Source organism: Pelophylax lessonae (assembly GCF_965119305.1).
Source record: "Pelophylax lessonae genome assembly, chromosome: 6".
Classification (NCBI taxonomy): Eukaryota; Metazoa; Chordata; class Amphibia; order Anura; family Ranidae; genus Pelophylax; species Pelophylax lessonae.
This window is the reverse complement of record NC_138773.1, coordinates 200086651-200107853: the sequence shown is the minus strand read 5'-3', so window position 1 is coordinate 200107853 and position 21203 is coordinate 200086651. Positions and strand designations below refer to the sequence as shown.

General features: G+C 39.5%; 1 protein-coding gene across 1 annotated transcript in view; it reads right to left on the bottom strand.

The window, feature by feature from the left end:
- The window catches only part of FAM237A (family with sequence similarity 237 member A), a 76104-nt gene extending 55830 nt beyond the window's left edge, over positions 1–20274 (bottom strand). The window contains exon 1 of the mRNA XM_082259969.1: positions 20170–20274. The gene's annotated coding sequence lies outside the window, so the exon portion shown is untranslated. The remainder of the gene's footprint in view (positions 1–20169) is intronic.
- Between the last annotated feature and the right edge of the window lie 929 nt (positions 20275–21203).

The window sequence follows — 21203 nt, the reverse complement described above, 5'->3', positions numbered from 1 at the left end:
CCCTGGTCGGGTAGCAGACATCTGATCTATCCCCTAAGCCAACAGGGATGTGCAATTTGATTAAATTTGTACACCGGATACTCCTCTTCTTTTACTGCTATATAGTAAGAAAGGTACCAGGGCGCAAATGCATGCCAATTCTTGTGAGCTTGTCCCTTCTCATCAGAGGGCGACAACCCCACAAAATACTATGGGAACCTTGATTTTTCAGACGTCCTTGACCTACACTATGTTATGTAAAATCTTATTGTTACATATTATATGTTCATCGACACGTGATCGCTCAGTGTGTTAAATTACGACTCTCTTCTCTTTCTCTCTTTATTCATCTCTTTTTACTTCAGTGCACTCTTTCCCTTAGATCCAGAGGTTCTCCCTTGGCATGCTGGAATCTTGACTGAAAGGAGGAAACATGACAACAGGCGAGTACAGTCTATTGAACCGTTATGCTAAGTACCCAGTCAACCAAATTTACAATCTTAACTCATAATGTACAGGGCTTTAGTTCCCCCCCCCCAAAAAAACAGGTAATGGCTTTTCAACAATACCATGAATGGGGAGTGGATATAGTATTCCTACAGGAAACACACTTTTCCTGCACCTCAGCATCCAAATGCTTGCATGCCTGCTTCCCCACCTGCTATTTATCTAATGGTCCAGAGAAAAAAGGGGGAGTTGCGATTTGCATTGCCAAATGTCTCCCCTTTACCCCAAACATGGCAATTAAAGCGGAGTTCCGGCCTTTTTTGCAACTTTAGTGTTTCCTGGAGTGCTCGCTATGCTGATCAACAATTGGGCATTTTCAATTTTTTTCTTACCTTACCTTATTTTCAGGGCTTTTTTGATTGAACTTCCTCCTTCTCCCCCCTCTGTGGCCGTGGCCACCGACATTACTTTCGCCTTTGCATTGCATCCTGGGAGCTGTTTGTCATCACTCCCAGGAGGCTGGAATCAGGAAGAACTCCCAGAACACTCCCTGGAATCAGGAAGATCACAGCAGATTACACTGCGGTTTCAGATGCCCACATCCAAGATGGCCACGCTCAGACAGCTTTTTTAAAAGTAAGATTTTGACTAAAATCCAATACTATACACCTTGTAAGTATGAGAATAGCGGTTCTGTAAAGGGCGATGGATTAATATTATAGGGGTATTTTTAGTTAAAAAAGGTATTTGAGGCCTGAACTCCGCTTTAAAGATAAAGAAGGGAGATATATAATAGTGGTCGGGAAAATTTATGAACAAGCTATCACTATAGTTTCCTACTATGCCCCAAAATGTGGGACAAGTAACATTTTTTGAGTCTATACTAGCAACATTGATCCTACATGTAAAAGGTCAGGTTATAATCGGTGGAGACAGTAATGTATCTTTGGATCAGACTTTGGATCAGACCTTGGATAGGTTTAATCCAAATAAACCGGTACTGAAACATATCCCTAAACAGGGCTGTAAATTAGCCCGGTTATTACATTCTTATGACCTTATTGACACCTGGAGAGATTATCATTCAACAACTAGAGACTACACACATTATTTGCAGGTACATAAAACCATTTCTCAAATAGACCATTTGTTCACTTTGTACTCGAAGCCACCCTTAATCAAATTATCCAAAATTCTGACTGCATCGTGGTCTGACCACTCACCGGTGCAAATTTCTCTCACAGATTTAGGGACCAAACCGAAACCCCCCACGTGGCACCTCAATGCCTCTTTGCTCAATGACCCTACTATTTATACCGAGGTACAAACTGTGATACGTCAATATTTTATAGAGAATCAAGCTGCAGACACCTCTCCAAGCATTAATTGGGCAGCGCATAAAGCCACAATTTGTGGCAAGTTGATTCAACTTGCTTCTAGGACCAAACCCATACATACACAAGCAATACAACAACAACAACATGACCTACAAATGATACTATGAGAACTAAAGAATAACCCCAGGATAGACCTAAGACATAGGATTGATGCAGCGTGCACAGCACTGAACCTTCGCCTTACCAACAAAGCGGAAAAGCATCTTTGCTGGTCTAGACACCAATTCTACTCAATGGGAGACAAACCGACTACCTTGTTAGCGAGGAAAATTACCCCTTGTCCCTACAACTCAGCCATCCTGAAGTTACGCCTACGTGATGGCAAAATGACCCAAAACCCCCACTTGATAGAATTTTGCGACTTCTATTCTGAATTATATGCATAACTAAAGGCTTTTCCTAAAACATTAGCTGAGAAATTATTTGAAGATATCCCACTACCTAAGGTAGCAAAGGATCATATAGAGCTCATGGAGGGAGACTTCACTGAGGGGGAAGTAATGGCAGCTATAAAGACTACACATCCTTCAAAGACACCTGGTCCTGATGGATTTTCGGGGTCATTACTATAAAAAGCATGCTGAATTGTTATTGCCTCACTTGTGCTCTTTTTTAATAACTTGAGAAAAGGCACGGCTTTGGCTGCACATGAAAACGAGGCATTCATCCATGTCATCCCTAAACTTGGGAAGGACCATGGGGACTGCGTTAATTACCGTCCGATCTCACTCATTAATGTGGATCTCAAGTTGATGACTAAAGTCTTATTGAATCGTATGAATACTTTTCTGACCAGATACATCCATCTGGCCCAGGTGGGGTTTGTGCCCAATAGACAGGCCCCTGACCAGACTCGACGATTAATAGACATAATATCAGCGTTACAATCCAACTGAGATAAAGGCAGGCCCAGGAAGGGTTTGCTGTTGTCATTAGACCTTTGTAAGGCTTTTGATTCTCTGTCGTGTGATTACCTATTCTATGTACTTAAAGGCTACAGATTTGGCCCAAAGTTCTTGACAGTGCTGCAGACCCTTTATAGCGCACCCACTGCTAAGATCTTCATAAAAAGGTAAGGCTCACAACAAATAGATATTCGCAGGGGCACCCAACAAGGATGCCCCCTATCCCCCATTTTATTTATATTAGCCCTGGAACCTCTAGCTATTAAACTTAGGCTCTATAATAATATCAAGGGCATACATTATGGGAATTTGGAACACACATTCGGAAGTGCGCTCTTTTTGATGATGATATTCTCCTGCTTCTTTCCTCCCCGTCCACGTCTCTTCAAAATCTATACCAAGCATTGCACCATTTATTCATTATCTCGGGCCTGTCTGTTAATCATTCAAAATCGGTTGCCCTAAATTTAACATTGGATGCCGCCACAGTTACACAAATACAACAAACATTTCCTTTTAAATGGCAGATGAAGGCTCTTCTATATTTAGGTACCTCCCTGACCCCTACCCTGGATACTTTATATAAGGCAAATTATTCTCCATTATACAGAAAGGTGATAGCGGATCTTCAAAGATGGGATAATAATCCCCCATCATGGTTCAGTAGACTGTACATGATCAAGATGAATCTTTTGCCAAGGTTATTGTACCTATTCACAATGCTTTCCATCTCAATTAGTATGCCGGATCTATGTGAGTTTCAAAATAAAGTTTTGAAATTTATATGGTGGAAAAAGAGACCTCGGGTGAACAAACGCATCCTATACACACCCAAACTGAGAGGTGGCCTGGGAGTTCCAGACCTCGGCAAATATTTTTATGCTGCGCAATTGGCACGACAAATTTGATACCATTCTTCATCAAACCAACCTTCTTGAATGAAAATAGAATCCTCCCTGCACCTCACATAACCAATTAGTCACTTATTGTGGCTGAGATCCTTCATTATCCTTCTCATTTAACCTATGGGACAGATTAACAAAACCATATGGCTTCAAGTCCCCACACACTCCCATGGCTCCCCTACTTTGCAACCCTGAATTCACCCCGGGTCTCAATCGCCACATCTTTGCCTAGTGGACAAACAAGGGACTGATATGCATAGCTTACCTTAGTGATAATAGAGGGATCTTATCTAAAGAAGCCTTATGAGCCAAATACCAACTCCCAAACACAAGATTTTTTCATTTTATTCAAAATTTACATTTTTTGAGGTCCCTACAGCGGAAATCTGATCTCACCACTGCTACCTCAATGAAGTATTTGTGTAAATCCTACTATAAACACACTGGTCATATTTCCAAAATCTACAATATATTGAATTCTAAATAAGAAAAAATTACTTTATATGATGAAGTGGGAAAAAGACATAAGTGAGACATTTAAAAAAAGATGAATGGTTCTGAATAGCCCAGGGTGCTTCGAAATCATGCATAAATACTTCCTTGATAGAAGCAAAATATAAAGTTTTGATGAGATGGTATATGGTTCCAGTGAGAGTAGTGGCGTATGTTGCGAGGGGCTTTTCCTCTTGATTCCGTGGTTGTGGTATGAAGGGCCCAGTAATGCACAATTAGTGGTCCTGTCCAAAAGTGAAACGCTTCTGGATCCGTATTTATAATTTCATCTACTCATTTACACAGGTGAATTTATTTAAATCGCCACAGCAAGGTCTTTTGGGACGTCCAGTTGAAGGAACACCAAGACAGACAGGAAAAGTTATAGCCTTCATTTTTTACTGCAGCCAGGTTAGAAATAGCCAGATCCTGGAGGACACCTACAATCCCTTTTGACTTGGTGAAAAACAAGTTGTCATGGATTATGGTGAACGAACAACTCCCGGCAATCCTATTAGACAAACAAGCTTTGTTTGAAAAAATGTGGAAACCCTGGATCAAATGCTTGTCTGACCCCTTGTAAGCTGCTGGGGATCAGATGAGTATATAACATGGAGTGCATCTTCTTTCTCTTAGTAATCTCTCCTCTCTCTTTCTTTTCTTCTTTCTTTTTGTTTACTCCTTTTCCTTTACTCTCTTTGTAGAACCAGGGAGAAAGACGTTGCTATATCTATTGCACTGAACAAAACATTGAAGGGATGGCCGCAACCCCCGGTTAAGGGGCATATACAGTGGTTGGGGTACCGGATCTTACTTTATTGTTGTCCTCCCTTTCTCCTCCTTATCTATTTTTTTTTTTTTTTGAGGAGAAGCGACGGAGACACTGACAGTTCTCTTCTGCCACTTACATGTTACAGGAATGTTATTTGGTGCATCTTCCTCTTACTTGACATGGTTCATTGAGTAAAGTACAGTAATAGAAGTGAATACTAGATTATGGGAAAAATACTCTTTCTGAAAAGTTTATTGTGTAATAATGCAGCTCTATGCAATACTGCTATAGCTCTTTAATGTTTTTCTGCCTTGAAAACTTCAATAAAAATGTTTGAAACACAAAATATGACATTGTATGATGTAAAATACCTGGTTTATCCTGCCTGTCCTGTGTCACCCTGTGTGTGCTGACTAAAGTAATCATGGCTGTTTATCCTTGATACCATGGTCAGTTTACTTGCCTCCATCATCCTGCTCTCTGCTCTCTGGCGGGAGTCTCTCCTTCTCATCCTCCCCCCTCCCTCCCTGTTAGCTCAGTGTGAGATCCGCTCTCCTTCCTGCCCCTCCCACCACTACTTCTGTACAATAATACATTAAAATCCCTGGCATCCCCTCTTATTTAGGAACACACAAAGCACTGTGTGTCTATTTAAAAAAAGTGATATTCCTAAATACCTTCTTGCACAGCTCTGCTGTGCGGTCACGTGGTCTCCCTCTGCTGGCTGTCTGACATCAGAGGGGGATCTCAGCCCCTCCCGTTCACGTGACTATACAGTGGATCTGTGGAAAAAGGTATTTAGGAATATAATCTCTAAAAAATTAACACACAGTGCTTTATATGTGCCTAAAATAGATAGGATGCCAGAACAATTTCAACTTGTTGCCTAACAATCTCTTTAATGCCTACAATTTATGAAGTTAGAAACTGTGATCTGACTTTGATCACCCCAAGACTGACATCTTGCACAATAAGAAATTTGGGACCTGCTGCTTCTTGCCTCTGAATGTAGTTGTAAGTAATTACTTAGAAATGAACCTTAGGCCTTTGTGTGCCTGTCCTGTTAATCAATCTATGGAGTTGGTACTACATCATCTCTTATTTCCACTTGTCTTTGTAAGTTCTTATCTCGTTCTCCACCCTTTATCTACCTGGGGGTCATTTTGAATTGTCTCTGTGGGTATTTATTTAATGTATTTATCCATCACTTTTTTTGCATAGCTCTGCTGCTTTTCTGTTTCCATCTCAAAAACCATGTCTATAGTTGGTCTTCAGTTTTGTCTGTCCTTTATCTTTTCTAGTTTGTCCTTCAGATAGCATTCAGAACTTTTTCAGTTCATATTAACCTTCCTTTTTTTTTTTCTACAGCTTCAGGCAGTTGTTAATTTGTTTTAAAGATCCCTCATCTAGTTAACTAGACTGAATAGATCACTCTGTATGACTAAGGGCTCTTTCACACGGTCGCTCCGATTTATTATTCCGCTGCGGCACTTTTTTTTTTTTTCACGGACACGGATGACACTTGTGTCATCCGCTCCGTATGTCCGCATATCATCCCATCCGTTTGTCGATGATATATACACATAATGTATGTCTATATATACACATAATGTATGTCTATGGGGATTGCCGATGTCAGCGGATGACACCGCTGACATCCGATTTTGCACCCGTTCCGTTTTTTTAAACGGAAGAAAAATAGGGTTCTGTTCTGTTCCAAAAAACCGAACAGAACTGAAAGGACGAAAATCGGATGCCAGCGGATAGTCATCCGCTGACATCCACAATCCCATTGACATGCATTATGTCCGTTTTCATCCGCAAAAAAATGGGATGAAATATGGACATACGGAACGCCCGTGTGAAAGAGCCCTTAAAGGGTGATTTGTTTGACTGGGCATTCATCCTGTTACGCTAAATCAAATAAATTTTTGTTGTGACTACCCTTTGGTTTCAAACCAGCATTAATTCTTAAACTTCCACAAAGTCAGGAATTTTAAAGGATTAGAGTCAGGTATATGATTACCAATTATACTAAGCAGGAGCTAATGATCATCAATTTCATATGTAGGTTAAAACACAACAATTAAACAGAAACAGCTGTGTAGTAGGCCTAAAACTGGGTGACTGGAGGTCAGTTTGTGGAGGACAGTTTTATGTCACAGGGCATACACCATGGCAAGACTGAGCACAGTAACTAGAAATAAGGTAAGTATACTGTCAGCAAGGTCTCTCCCTGGCAAAGATTTCAAAACAGATTGGGGTTTTAAGGTGTGCTGTTCAAGCGCTTTTCAAAAAGCACAAAGAAATGTGCAACGTTGTGAACCATAGACGTTGTGGTCAGTCAAGGAAACAATGCAGCAGATGAAAGATTCATCGTGCTCACTTTCATTCAACGTCTGGCCAGCTCACTAGATTGCTTTAAAAAAAGCCTGGATTCTTTCCTAGGTGTAAATAATATAACTGGGTACAAATTTTTATAGGTAAAGTTGATCCAGGGAATATCTGATTGACTCTCAGAGGATCAGGAAGGAATTTTTCCCCTGCGGTAGCAAATTGGATCATGCTTTGCTGGGGGTTTTCGCCTCTGGATCAACTGTATATGGGATTTTATGGTAGTGTTTTCTTTACTGGTTTTTTTTTTTTTTTTTTTGGTTGAGCCAGATGGACTTAGATCTTTTTTCAACCTGGCTAACTATGTAACTATGTCACTATGTAACGTTGAAAGATGTCCAGCAGTGCCATCAGCACAGAACTGGTGGAAAGCAGTGGAACCCAGGTAAACCCAGGATCAATGTTGTCCTCAATGCTGAGTAATACAGGCCAATATCCATTATCCCATACCATCAGGGAAGCGTTTTATTGGCCCCGAATGTATTCTGCAGCAGGACAATGAACCCAAACATACAGCCAATGTCATTAGGAACTATCTTTAGCAAAAATAACAGGGAGTCCTGGAAGTGATCATTTGGTCCCCCACAGAGCTCTAATCGAAACATCATCAAACCTGTCTGGAATTACATGAAGAGACAGAAAGATTTGAGGCAGCCTACATCCACAGACCTGTGGTTAGTTTTTCAAGATGTTTGGAACAATCTACATGCCTGCTTCATAAACTGTTTGCAAGTGTACCTAGAAGAATTGATGATGTTTTGAAAGCAAAGGGTGGACACACCAAATATTGATTTGATTTGGATTTCTCTTCTGTTCATTTACCTTCCATTTTCCTGCATGCTTCAAAAACTGTTTGCAAGTGTACCTAGAAGAATTGATGTTTTGAAAGCAAAGGGTGGACACACCAAATATTGAGTTGATTTGATTTGGATTTCTCTTCTGTTCATTTACCTTCCATTTTCCTAATTGATAAAAATAAACTATTAACATTTCTATTTCTGAAAGCATTCCTAATTTACAGAATTTTCTTAAACCTACCTAAAATCTTTGCACAGTAGTATATTTATTGTATATACAGAAAGTACTCAGTAATTGTCTGAATACAAAACAACAGAAGAGTGTATATGTATAAAACCTGTTGCACTTCCCCTTTAACTTCAAACAAAAGTGAAATAAACTTCCAAAATGTACCATAACCCAATATATAATGGCTCAATAAATACCGTATATACTGGTGAATAAATCAGTATATGCAAATACATTTATATAAAATAATGTCCCACAATCGCAAACAAATATGTTAATATAAATCAAAAAACTTAACAATAGAAACAAAGTCCATTCACAGGTGAAGAAGTGTTAATGGAACTCACACATGATCACTCGTGTCCTCCAATACCAAACCCAGCCTCTTACCAGAGAAATCAGACCTCTAACATAAAGGTCATAAATGTATGAGGACTATCCATAGTAACTGTCAGAAGAACCCCCTCAGGCAGTCATAACAACATCATAAATGGACCATGGTAGGAGGAAAAGGACAGACCCATAGTGCAATACTCTCACACAGTTTTATTTTAAAAGGCATATTTGTTTGCGATTGTAGGACATTATTTTATACAAGTGCATTTTTATTCACTGATTTGTTCACCAGTATACATTTATTGAGACATTAAATATTGAGTTATAGTACATTTTGTGTGTTAATTTAACTTTTTGTTGGCTCATACTAATTTAAAGGGAAAGCACAACAGGTTATATACAGCCTTTTGTTCCAGCTTCTGCTTCCTGGTTGCTACACTGCTTTGCAATTGTTTGGCCTTTGGTCCGTCATCTATTCTAAGGTAGTATGCCTTTCAGTTACCTGTATGTATCCCTTAAGTTCTTTTAACTCCTGTATATCTTTTGTCCCCCACACAATTTCCTCTGGTACCCTAACCTACCAGATATTGGTAGTTTGTCCTAAAGTCGGCGTCCATAGATTGAAGCTTTTTCCAAGATTATCAACCCTTCTCGCTGACCTGTGGCCAGGTATTCTCCTCATGTCTGTGTATGTCCACCTTTTTTTTGGCCTGATCTTGTTATACTGACCCTGGGCTCATACAAAGTACCTGTAAAGCAACTTGTAGGTCACTATCTGTTGAAAAACTATAAATCCGAACAGCAGATTTCTTCTGTGGGCCTCATTCATTTTTGTATCTTCACACATCTGTTTGTATCTTTCCATATGCAATAATGAGATTCAATCTTTATTGTACCATCTGTTATTTTCTGCTGTAAGTTTGAATTTGATTAGTTACTGTGAGGCATTACAGACAGCTCTAATCAAACAAACTTTAATATATGTTGCTTGCTTTTAGGGGTTGGAAGATAATACTGCCAGTTCATCTTTGCTGTCTTCCTTTCTTGTGCAAAGGGAATGCTTCATGGAAACCATAAAACAAAACAGAGAGAGCACGGCCTAGTGTATTATCCTCAAAACATGTATTTTATTGTTAAAAAGGTGGTAAGTGACATATTCACAAAAAGAGTTGGACAAATAGCTCGGCCTGAGCATCAGCTTGGACTGAACATTGGCTGTTCGTCCCGTTTGGGAAACGCCCAAATTTGCAGGGTGTTCGGCGTGTGTTCGCCGCACTGAATACCCTGCAATGCACTGCGTGCTACACAGTGCATGCTGCGCACTGATTGGGCAAAGCTTTGCCCAATCAGGGCGCCATAAAAGCTGCATGTTAAGGAGCGGGGCCAGCAAGCCATCTGCGGTGTCCCTGACAACCGATGAGTCATCAGCTCTCAATGGGCTTCCCTGCTGATAGCTAAATAAAAAAGAATAAAAAATTCCAGTTAAAAAAAAAGTAAAAAAAAAAAACGCATGTCCCCCCAGTCCATACCAGGCCCTTATCCGAGCATGCAGACTGGCAGATCAGGAAAGGAGGGGAAAGAGCGAACCATACCGGGCCACATGCCCTCAACATGAGGGGGTGCTCTGCCCCCCTACCCCAAAGCATCTTGTCCCCATGTTAATGGGGACAAGGGTCTCATCCCCACTACCCTGGCCGGTGGTTGTGGGGGAATGTGGGCAGGGGGCTTATCGGAATCTGGAAGCCCCTTTAACAAGGGGGTCCCCAGATCCCGGCCCCCCTATGTGATTGAGTATGGGGTTAATAGTACCCCTACCCATTCACCAAAAAAGTGTCTAAATGTTTAACAATTCCCTTATTGAAAAATACAGAATAAAAAAACAGTGTCCCCCATACCTGAAAAAAAAAACTCCTACTGCAGGCCCCACCCTTTGACAATTCTTAAATAGGTAAAGACGGGCCACCTGGTGAAATCACCTGGTGGCACCGCCCCTTGTGACATCACGAGCCAGCATGCTCCGGTCCGAGACATCACAGGGGGGGTGGTGCCACCAGGTGATGTCACCAGGTGGCCCTGCATTACTTGTATAAGAACTGTCAAACCATGGTAGGCAGCCAGCCTTCATGGACAGCGGGAGCATTTTCTTTTTTTCGAGTCTAATGGGCGACGTGATTGACCATGGACTTACATAGGGGATTAATGTTTTTTTTATTTTTTAATAAAGGAAAAACTGACTCTTTGTTTTTTTTTTACTTTTTGCCACTTTTTTGGTGAATAAGTAGTAATCATTCACATGGGGGGTGGGACCTGGGGGTCCCCTTGTTAAAGGGAGCTTCCAGATTCCAATAAGCCCCCTGCCCACTTCCCCCCACAACCACCGGCCAGGGTTGTGGGGAAGAGACCCTTGTCCCTATCAACATGGGGAAATGGTGCACCCCCGCATGTTGAGGGCATGTGGCCTGGTGTGGTTCAGAATGGGGGGGCGCTCGCTCATCCTCCCCCTTTCCTGACCTGCCAGACTGCTTTCTCAGGTAAGGATATGGATTTTGGGGGGGACCCCACACCGCTTTTTCCTCTTTAGTTTTAGCGTGGGATTTCCCTTATAAACCAATACCAGACACGAATTGTCCCTTATAAGTATGGACTGGGGGGACCCCACGCCATTTTTTTTCTTTTTTTTTTTCAAGAGCTGGGTGCTGGCAATTGCAACCAATCATGTTAAATGCATCAATCAATTGCAATTTGCAATCAATTTAAATGTGATTTGACTAATTTTTTTTTCTTTAGAAATGTCATTTTTGCTGCAGCATGTTCTATGCATACTACAGATGTGCCGCTTTACAGGCAGACTAAGCAAAAATGTAAGCTATGAAGAAAACACTTACCAAACATGGGGTGCTTTTGTTTTCACGCAACTGAACTCCTATATGAGTAACTATATTATATAGAAAAAAGATAACACTATACTAGTGTATCTCCCCGCGCCTCGGAAAAGGTTTTGTTTAAATATAAGATAAAAATATAAAAATATGTGTGTAATTAGTGAGATATAAATATATAAATGTATATTGTGTGGCAGCAGCTGTAGATTTAAAATGGATGATAGAAAAATTGCCTCGGCTATAATTAACTTAATGTATGTGAAGAATGTTGAAAACTTATCTTTACAGTATAAGTGAAAATACAAATCAATTAAACACATGAAAATTTATAAAAAGTTCCAAGGAATTGATAAATAGATAAATACGTCTTTTCCGGTGGTGATCAATATATGTGAATAAAATAAATGTAAAATTCAATAAATAAAGTCTTTTCAAGTAGTGATCAGGTGCAAAGTGCTTCATGCCCAATAAATAAAAGTTTGTGACTTTCGTGACGTGGATTCCTCTTTTCTTGTGGCTTGTGGTAGAAATAAATGACTTACCAGAATTGTTGGGTCCTATGTGCTGTATAGCACTAGGACCTACAGCGCTTGGAGGCCGTTCAGGCCGGATTGGGGATCCCCTTTGTGGATGATCCTGGTGGGATACAGGTTAGGTTCCTCTCTACCCGATCTCGATCCAAACAAAGATGGCAGAAGCAAACCATGTGCTCACCTCTGTAGGCCAAAGCTTTTCAACATTGTTCACATACATTAAGTTAATTGTTTTTCTGCGGCAAGCGCTGTATATAGCCTAGGCTATTTTTCTATCAACTATATTATATGTTATACAATCCTAAATAAATCATATGTTTGTGTGCCTAAATTAAAATAAGCTCTTTCGTCATACATCATAATTTGTAGTCATTTCTTTGGACATTTATTGATATAATATTCGTTGAAAATAACAAAAAATTGTAGTGTTCCTGCCTTGCAAAACTGGGTTCTAGGTTAAATATTTGCATTGCTTTTGTAATTTTTCCCCAAAATTCTCCCCATGAGCTTCCTCCAAAAGCATGCTATCAGGTTCATTGGCATCCAGATGTGCATGTGTATGATTGTATAAATATGGTATGGATATTAGAATGTAAACTACTTTAATGGCCAGGAATTGATGTAATGTAAAGTCCTGCATACTATGTCAATAATAAAGAGATGCAGGAAACATGCAAGAACACAAATCTGATTATTAAAGTGTTAATTTATAATAGCCTGATCCTTAAAGCGGAGTTCCAGCTGTTTTTTTTTTTTTTAAACACACATGTGATGGTTGCAGCTACACATATGTAAATCAGTATGAGTAATACATGTATGTTTTATTAGTCTTTTTCTGGTAAAAAACATAGTTTGGTATTCCCTGTGAGCCTGCTACAATCTTTAGTGAGGGCATTTGAAGCCCACTCGTTGCTTCTTCCGGGATACGACACTCACGCATGCACATATTGTAGAAAGTGCGGCTCACGAATACCGTGATTCTACAGGCAGAGGATGCCCATTGGCTTCTGGAATTGATGAAACTCATATCCCAGGACCCAATGCACAGCTGCCGGCCGGAAATGATGTACCCTGCCACGGCGAGGAACAGCGGAAGCAGAGCATGGCCCGGCGATATAAGGTACATACATTGCTAGGAAAAAAAAAAAAAGTGCCCAAAGATAAATCATGCAGTAGTCATGAATGCAGGGGCAAAAAGTTTAAAATGTGGATAGATCTCCGCTTTAAATGCAGTATTTTCTGCAGACCTGTTTATGTAAATTAAATGTATCTTGGGGCAGTTTTTCAATACACTCTCGAAAAGGTGGCCCTTTAGACTCAAATTTAAATAGGGCATACCTTATAGTTATTCCTAAGTAGTCTAAAGACCCTTGGGAAGTCAGCAATTACAGGCTGATTTCTCAGATCAATAATGACTTAAAGCTTCTGACTAAGATATTGGCCAATAAGATGTCTTCTTTATTAGTTTCTATATCCAAATGGACCATGGACAAGTACCAAGTGGAGCTTATACCAGGTAGATAGGGCCCAGATAAAATCAAATGGGCAATCAATAACTTTTCCTTGCTTAGGTCTGGATGGGATGTCCCCCCCCCCCCCTTCCAGGAAGGGTTTCTGTTGGTTGCTGTCTATTGATCTTCAAAAAGCTTTTGACTTGACTGTTTCATGGCCATATTTATTTGCAACTCTTGAACATTGGGGTTTTAGTCCTCAATTTTTGGGGGGTTTGTGTGCCCTCTATTCCCCCCCACAGGCACAAGTAAGGATGCAGAAGATATTTTTCCCAACCAACTGCCGTTGTGTGGGGCACAAGACAAAAGTGCCCGCTTTCCCCCTTGATTTTTGTGATAGCCATCAAAACCCTGGCAATTGCAATTTAAGATGATCCAGATATTTATGGGGGGTAAATGTGCCCTTTTTGCTGATAACCTCCTTATATTTGGGACTTTCCTGCTGGTATCTATTGCGTAACACTTTGCGTTTGCTTTGGGAATTCGGAACAATATCAGGAATTCAAATGAATTTGTTTAAGTCTGTGGCCCTTAATGTGACGATGCCTAACACAAAGCTTGATCACCTCAAAGAACACTTTCCATTTATGTGGAAAGAAACCCACATTCCCTATCTTGAAATTCATCTTCGTCATACATCATAATTTGTAGTCATTTCTTTGGACATTTATTGATATAATATTCGTTGAAAATAACAAAAAATTGTAGTGTTCCTGCCTTGCAAAACTGGGTTCTAGGTTAAATATTTGCATTGCTTTTGTAATTTTTCCCCAAAATTCTCCCCATGAGCTTCCTCCAAAAGCATGCTATCAGGTTCATTGGCATCCAGATGTGCATGTGTATGATTGTATAAATATGGTATGGATATTAGAATGTAAACTACTTTAATGGCCAGGAATTGATGTAATGTAAAGTCCTGCATACTATGTCAATAATAAAGAGATGCAGGAAACATGCAAGAACACAAATCTGATTATTAAAGTGTTAATTTATAATAGCCTGATCCTTAAAGCGGAGTTCCAGCTGTTTTTTTTTTTTTTAAACACCCATGTGATGGTTGCAGCTACACATATGTAAATCAGTATGAGTAATACATGTATGTTTTATTAGTCTTTTTCTGGTAAAAAACATAGTTTGGTATTCCCTGTGAGCCTGCTACAATCTTTAGTGAGGGCATTTGAAGCCCACTCGTTGCTTCTTCCGGGATACGACACTCACGCATGCACATATTGTAGAAAGTGCGGCTCACGAATACCGTGATTCTACAGGCAGAGGATGCCCATTGGCTTCTGGAATTGATGAAACTCATATCCCAGGACCCAATGCACAGCTGCCGGCCGGAAATGATGTACCCTGCCACGGCGAGGAACAGCGGAAGCAGAGCATGGCCCGGCGATATAAGGTACATACATTGCTAGGAAAAAAAAAAAAAGTGCCCAAAGATAAATCATGCAGTAGTCATGAATGCAGGGGCAAAAAGTTTAAAATGTGGATAGATCTCCGCTTTAAATGCAGTATTTTCTGCAGACCTGTTTATGTAAATTAAATGTATCTTGGGGCAGTTTTTCAATACACTCTCGAAAAGGTGGCCCTTTAGACTCAAATTTAAATAGGGCATACCTTATAGTTATTCCTAAGTAGTCTAAAGACCCTTGGGAAGTCAGCAATTACAGGCTGATTTCTCAGATCAATAATGACTTAAAGCTTCTGACTAAGATATTGGCCAATAAGATGTCTTCTTTATTAGTTTCTATATCCAAATGGACCATGGACAAGTACCAAGTGGAGCTTATACCAGGTAGATAGGGCCCAGATAAAATCAAATGGGCAATCAATAACTTTTCCTTGCTTAGGTCTGGATGGGATGTCCCCCCCCCCCCCTTCCAGGAAGGGTTTCTGTTGGTTGCTGTCTATTGATCTTCAAAAAGCTTTTGACTTGACTGTTTCATGGCCATATTTATTTGCAACTCTTGAACATTGGGGTTTTAGTCCTCAATTTTTGGGGGGTTTGTGTGCCCTCTATTCCCCCCCACAGGCACAAGTAAGGATGCAGAAGATATTTTTCCCAACCAACTGCCGTTGTGTGGGGCACAAGACAAAAGTGCCCGCTTTCCCCCTTGATTTTTGTGATAGCCATCAAAACCCTGGCAATTGCAATTTAAGATGATCCAGATATTTATGGGGGGTAAATGTGCCCTTTTTGCTGATAACCTCCTTATATTTGGGACTTTCCTGCTGGTATCTATTGCGTAACACTTTGCGTTTGCTTTGGGAATTCGGAACAATATCAGGAATTCAAATGAATTTGTTTAAGTCTGTGGCCCTTAATGTGACGATGCCTAACACAAAGCTTGATCACCTCAAAGAACACTTTCCATTTATGTGGAAAGAAACCCACATTCCCTATCTTGAAATTCATCTTACCCCCACTATAAATCTACTATATAGCTTAATTATCCACCTCTTTAAAAAAAGCTTGAGGCTGACCTGCAACAATGGTCTTTGTATAATCTTTGCTAACTAGACAGGATTAACTTCATTAAAATTACCTTACTCCTTCAACTCTTTTATTTTTATTACTCACCACCAATAAGCCTTGTCCACTCTGACCTAGTAAAATTTCTCACTAGGTTTGCAAGGGACATTGCTTATCCAAAAAAAATTTAGATCACAGGAAGGGTTTGGACTGCCTAATATCCTGCGGTACTACCAATTGGCAAATATAGCCCAAATTTTGGTGGCCTACTCATGGACTTCTAAACCTGTTTGTGTACAGATGGAAAGAAATGCGACCCTATGCACCTGTTGGATTACTTACTATGGTCTCTATCCAAACAACGGCCATCTATTCTCGCATTCCAACCTTACACATTGCTTCGCTCTGTGGGAAAAGCTACACTCAACCAGAACTTTATATCATCCTCTTACCCTTTAGCATATATTTTTATTAACCCACTATTTCCACTGTACCTAGATATTAAAGCATTCTGTGGGTGATTGTACAAAGGGTTGTACAGAATTGGGCATTTTTTCACTCATAAATGTCCTTTTAGCATGCAGTACTGTATGAATAATTTAGAAATGCCTCCCACTGAACGCTTTTGGTTTTTGCAAATTGCCCACTTTCTACACTCCATCAGACCAGAAGTGTCTGAACAAAAGCAGCTTACGCAATATAAAAAGTGGTGTACACAGGAATCGGATAGAAGGGTGGTATTTCCATAACTTATGGGTTGCCACTTTGCTCCCCAATAAGGTTCTTCTACTTGGCAGAATGGGATAATGATCTTTTAAATGGCAAGACTTCCAACTGTGGCATAGCTGTTTTATATGCTTCTTTACAGGTATTGCAAACATTGCTCTGATAGAGGCTAATGTAAAAGTTCTCATGAGATGATACTTGGATCTTGCTCGCCTTGTTAAAATGTACTCAACAGCCTCACAATTGTGCTTTTGAGGCTGTGATCTTCTAGGGACCATGTATCATGTGTAGTGGGAATATCCCAGGGACCTGGGCTTTTGGAATGGTATCTTTACTTTGCTGGGTAGGATCACTAGGGTAACTGTTCCACAAATGCTCCAAATTGCTCTTCTTAATTAACCCATCAACAAAATCTCTAATGCCTCGTACACACGCATCGATTATTGGCCGGGAATTTTCGGCCAACGTCCGATCGGCCGATTTTCGGCTTGTTAGTATGATGCTTCCGACAACCGACTCCGACTTTTCGGCCGAATAAACTCTGGTATGCAGGCTATAAAATTTTTGTTGGCCGTCAACACAACGGCCAATTTTCCGTCAGTCAGTACAGATTTCGGCAGACAAAAATCTGATGAGCAAGACTGGGCATGCTCAGAGAAGAAAAAACACACGAAAAGTAAACCAGCACATGACATCACTTCTGAAGTAGATTTTTGTTAGCCGAGAAAATTTGTGTGCAGTCTAGGCACATTCCAACCAACAAAACACCACTCTAGACAAAAGTCGGACGATCGGTTGGCCGATAATCGTTGCGTGTGGTTTCTCCTACTGGGTGCCAAAATTACCATAGCAAAAGCCTGGAACAACCCTCAGAGTTCCTTGCATAGGCAAAGAGGAAGATATCATGGATTATGGCCCAAGGAAAAAATCGTTAGCATTTTTTATGATAAAGTTAAACAGTTTGAGGGGATATGGAATCCCTGGGCCCAATATATGAAAATACAGATAAATGCCTAACAGACTTTTCTGAACTTCAGGGGTGAATGTCTCAACCCAAATCTTCCTTACCTTTTCTTCTCCTTTTTCCTCATTTTACAGCATCCCTTCTTCTGGGAATCCCTTTCCACTGCCTCCTTTGATTGTCATAAAGCATTGTAGTACTTACTACTTCTATTGATTTCCATATTAGCTAACCTGTGCTGGGTTTCCCAGGGCAGTTATTACTCGTGCAGTTAATTCTAATGATTTGGATACATTGCTTTTGTTCCAATGCTTGCAGTGTTTTTTCGATTACCATGTTATGTTTGTAATTGTGTAGTTTTGTAGTCTTATCTGCAGAAAGGTATTGTACTGTTCCTTTTTCTGCTTACTTTTTGATAACAAATAGAGTGAAAAGGTGTATTTAAATACAAGAAAAAAATGAATATATTGTAACTTACCAGTCTTAGACATGGTGACTGCATTACTTTTCCTTTCTAAGGCTTTATTTCTTTACTTTCACCTGGTGATCCTGTCAAATCCCACTCCCTATTTTAGGGTGGGTTCCCCACTATGTCCAGCAAGGCCACCCTTGGACAGCAGCACTGGCACCCAATAAACTAAAGTCTAACTCTAGCTAACACCTTTAGGCAATTACATCAACGCTTTTTTGTTTCTTTTGAGATAAGCATGTTTTTATTCATATAGCTATATGAATAATAGCTGACCCTTGCAGACACCACTGTCTTTGTAAATAGTTTGTCTCAACACTGTAGCTGCCATTTTGCTAGACAGATTTGAAAGTTGGCCCCACCAACTGTCCCCACTTAAGCTGAAAAGGCAGCAGACAGGGGTGTGCACATGCCAGTGCCATGATGCTTTTCTTTTAAAATGCAACAAGAATTATCCCCCTGTCATATTCAGTGGACAGTACCACCTGCAAAATGTGACCCATTAGGATGAATAGGGCCGTGCTTCATCTGTATGCAATGCGTGCAGTGGCTGTGCTGTGATGTGGGTTTTTTGGAGGTACAGTAAAACAGGCGGCGAGATAGCAAGATAATACCTCCTCACTGGCTGTTAAACACGCTCTGAAAAGTGATCCACAGTGGATTGCTCTTCAGAGGGCAATTCTTGTATAAAAGAGCCCTTGTTGGTAGGATTATTTGGTAATACAACTATGTTACTGGTGGACTTTTAGAGAGGAAACTCTACAATACAATAAAATAACAACAATAAATAATAATAATTATATAATTAATTATTTAATATATTATAAATATAACAATACAAAATCTTGATCCAAAAATTAAACACACCTGTGTAGATCACTCCAAGGTAACATTAGATACATTTCATTAGATCATATATTGTGTTACTTCTTATGTAATATATAAAATAGTTTTATTATAGATAGGCTGAATCTGGATGATTTAAAATAAGGAGATGAAAAATTTACTTTTATGGGATCTTACACTTAATGCATTGTTACTTTTTGTGCAGCCATTTGAAAAAAAAAAGCCCACCTGTTGTATTAATGCTGATTTCCAGGCAATGCAACCTTATTACATCAAGTATGATGTATTTAAAAAAGAAACTGCCATAAAAGACCTGTTTTATTACTATCTTTGCTTACCTATTTTTAAAATTGTAGTAGCCTGATCGTTTCTATCTTTTAATACTTTAAGTAACTGACCCAGAACAAGCATACAGCCAGAAAAGTCTGTGTGAATTCAGAATCAGAACCTGTTGCAGGTCACTTGCAAGGGTTAACATGACAGGCAGGGAACTAACATTTTTAGAATGAGAAATATGTAGTGGCAGCCTCCATATCTCTTCTATGACCAGATTTCCTTATAAGTATATATAAGTATATTTATAGATGTTTTTAATGAGCTTATTGCTTCTGATATACATACAGCAAGATAAGTTGTAAATGATTAACAAAGTTAAAGCATGCCATAAACATATACTATTCACCGGGTACATTTTCTGAAAATTCCTTTAAGATTTCATCAATCTGTTGAAATTCCACAAGAAAAATAATAAACTACATAAATATGAAAATATATCAGAACATTTTTTTTTTCTATGAAATCCTGGTTGGATCAGATTCAAAGTTAAAAGGTTTAGCTGATCAATCTAATTGGAACAGGCAGTGTCCCTGTCCAGCGTGCTGAATGTCAGTTTCCCTACTTGTCTTATGTTCTGTTTCTCTCATTCAGCCTAAAATTAAATTTAATTTGCTTTGTGATTTCTATTTCTACACATACTAGCCCCCCTGTGCACTCTCATCAATTGAAATCTGTTATTTCTCCAATGTCCCCCCCCCCCCCTTTTCTTTGACTTCTCTGTAATGTCAATATGCCATACACTAATGCCATAATCCAATCTCACAGTTGTATCTTACCTCTTTCAGTTGTGCTATTTGCCAGAGAAGAAAATCTTTTATTCCCAGGAAGAAGAAACTTCTCTGACTGCCCTGGATCTCTGTCTGATCCCGATTTCACAAAGCCTTCGGTTGCTCTTTTTTTTTTTTTTTAAGGAGGGGGAGTGACCGGGACTCCTTTTATTGTACGTCAAAGCTCAGTAAAGAATCACCCACCCTTTGGATCTTGGAGATCTCAATAAACAGTCAATGTGCTGATTTTTTTTTTTTTCCCTTCCTTCTTTCTAAATGGCAGGTAATCCTCTATTAGCTCAATTCAGCATGGAATATAGTCTCTGGGCTGTCACAAATAGCTTCATTGAGCTATGAGATGCTATTGAACAAGTTGGGAAGCTTAAGCCAGGGGCACATTATTAACTATCCCCATGTGTCGAACTTTCGTCATCACACAATGTTTTCACGTAGTTAACTCTTCCTGGATTGATCATCAGCTCTTTATTTTACCAGTAGAGTCATTAGCGAAGTGTTATAGACTTAAGCCAGTTGCTATAGTCAGATAGTAGTGTTAGCTTTCCTGTTGGTTATTAAATATTCCTGTCTTAATTATATGATGATTTGGTAGTTACAGTAAATGATGTACTGTCATTGATAAATATTTTTTCTTTTACCATGTTTTTATTAAAGAATTTCAAAAAAATAAAAATTACAAACATTTCAAAAGGACATTGTCCAATTTCTCTCAATATAAAAATAGATACATTATAGCAAGACTTAACATCGTTATTACAGACAGTATACGAGTAAAACAGAACTGTATGAACAGTGGGTATAGGTTGATCCACAACAAACTGGTGATATTGGTTGTGCCGCCTGCATATCTAGACACCCCACACTGTATCTGGGTGGGGATAAATATATTTCAGCATTTTCTTTACATAGTTGATCCTTTTTTTTTAAACATATCTCTGCAATCTTTTTATTTTCATAGGATTGTCCTTATTGAAGGGCATCACATAATGTACTGTAGTAATGCTTTGTGTCATAATACTTTTAAA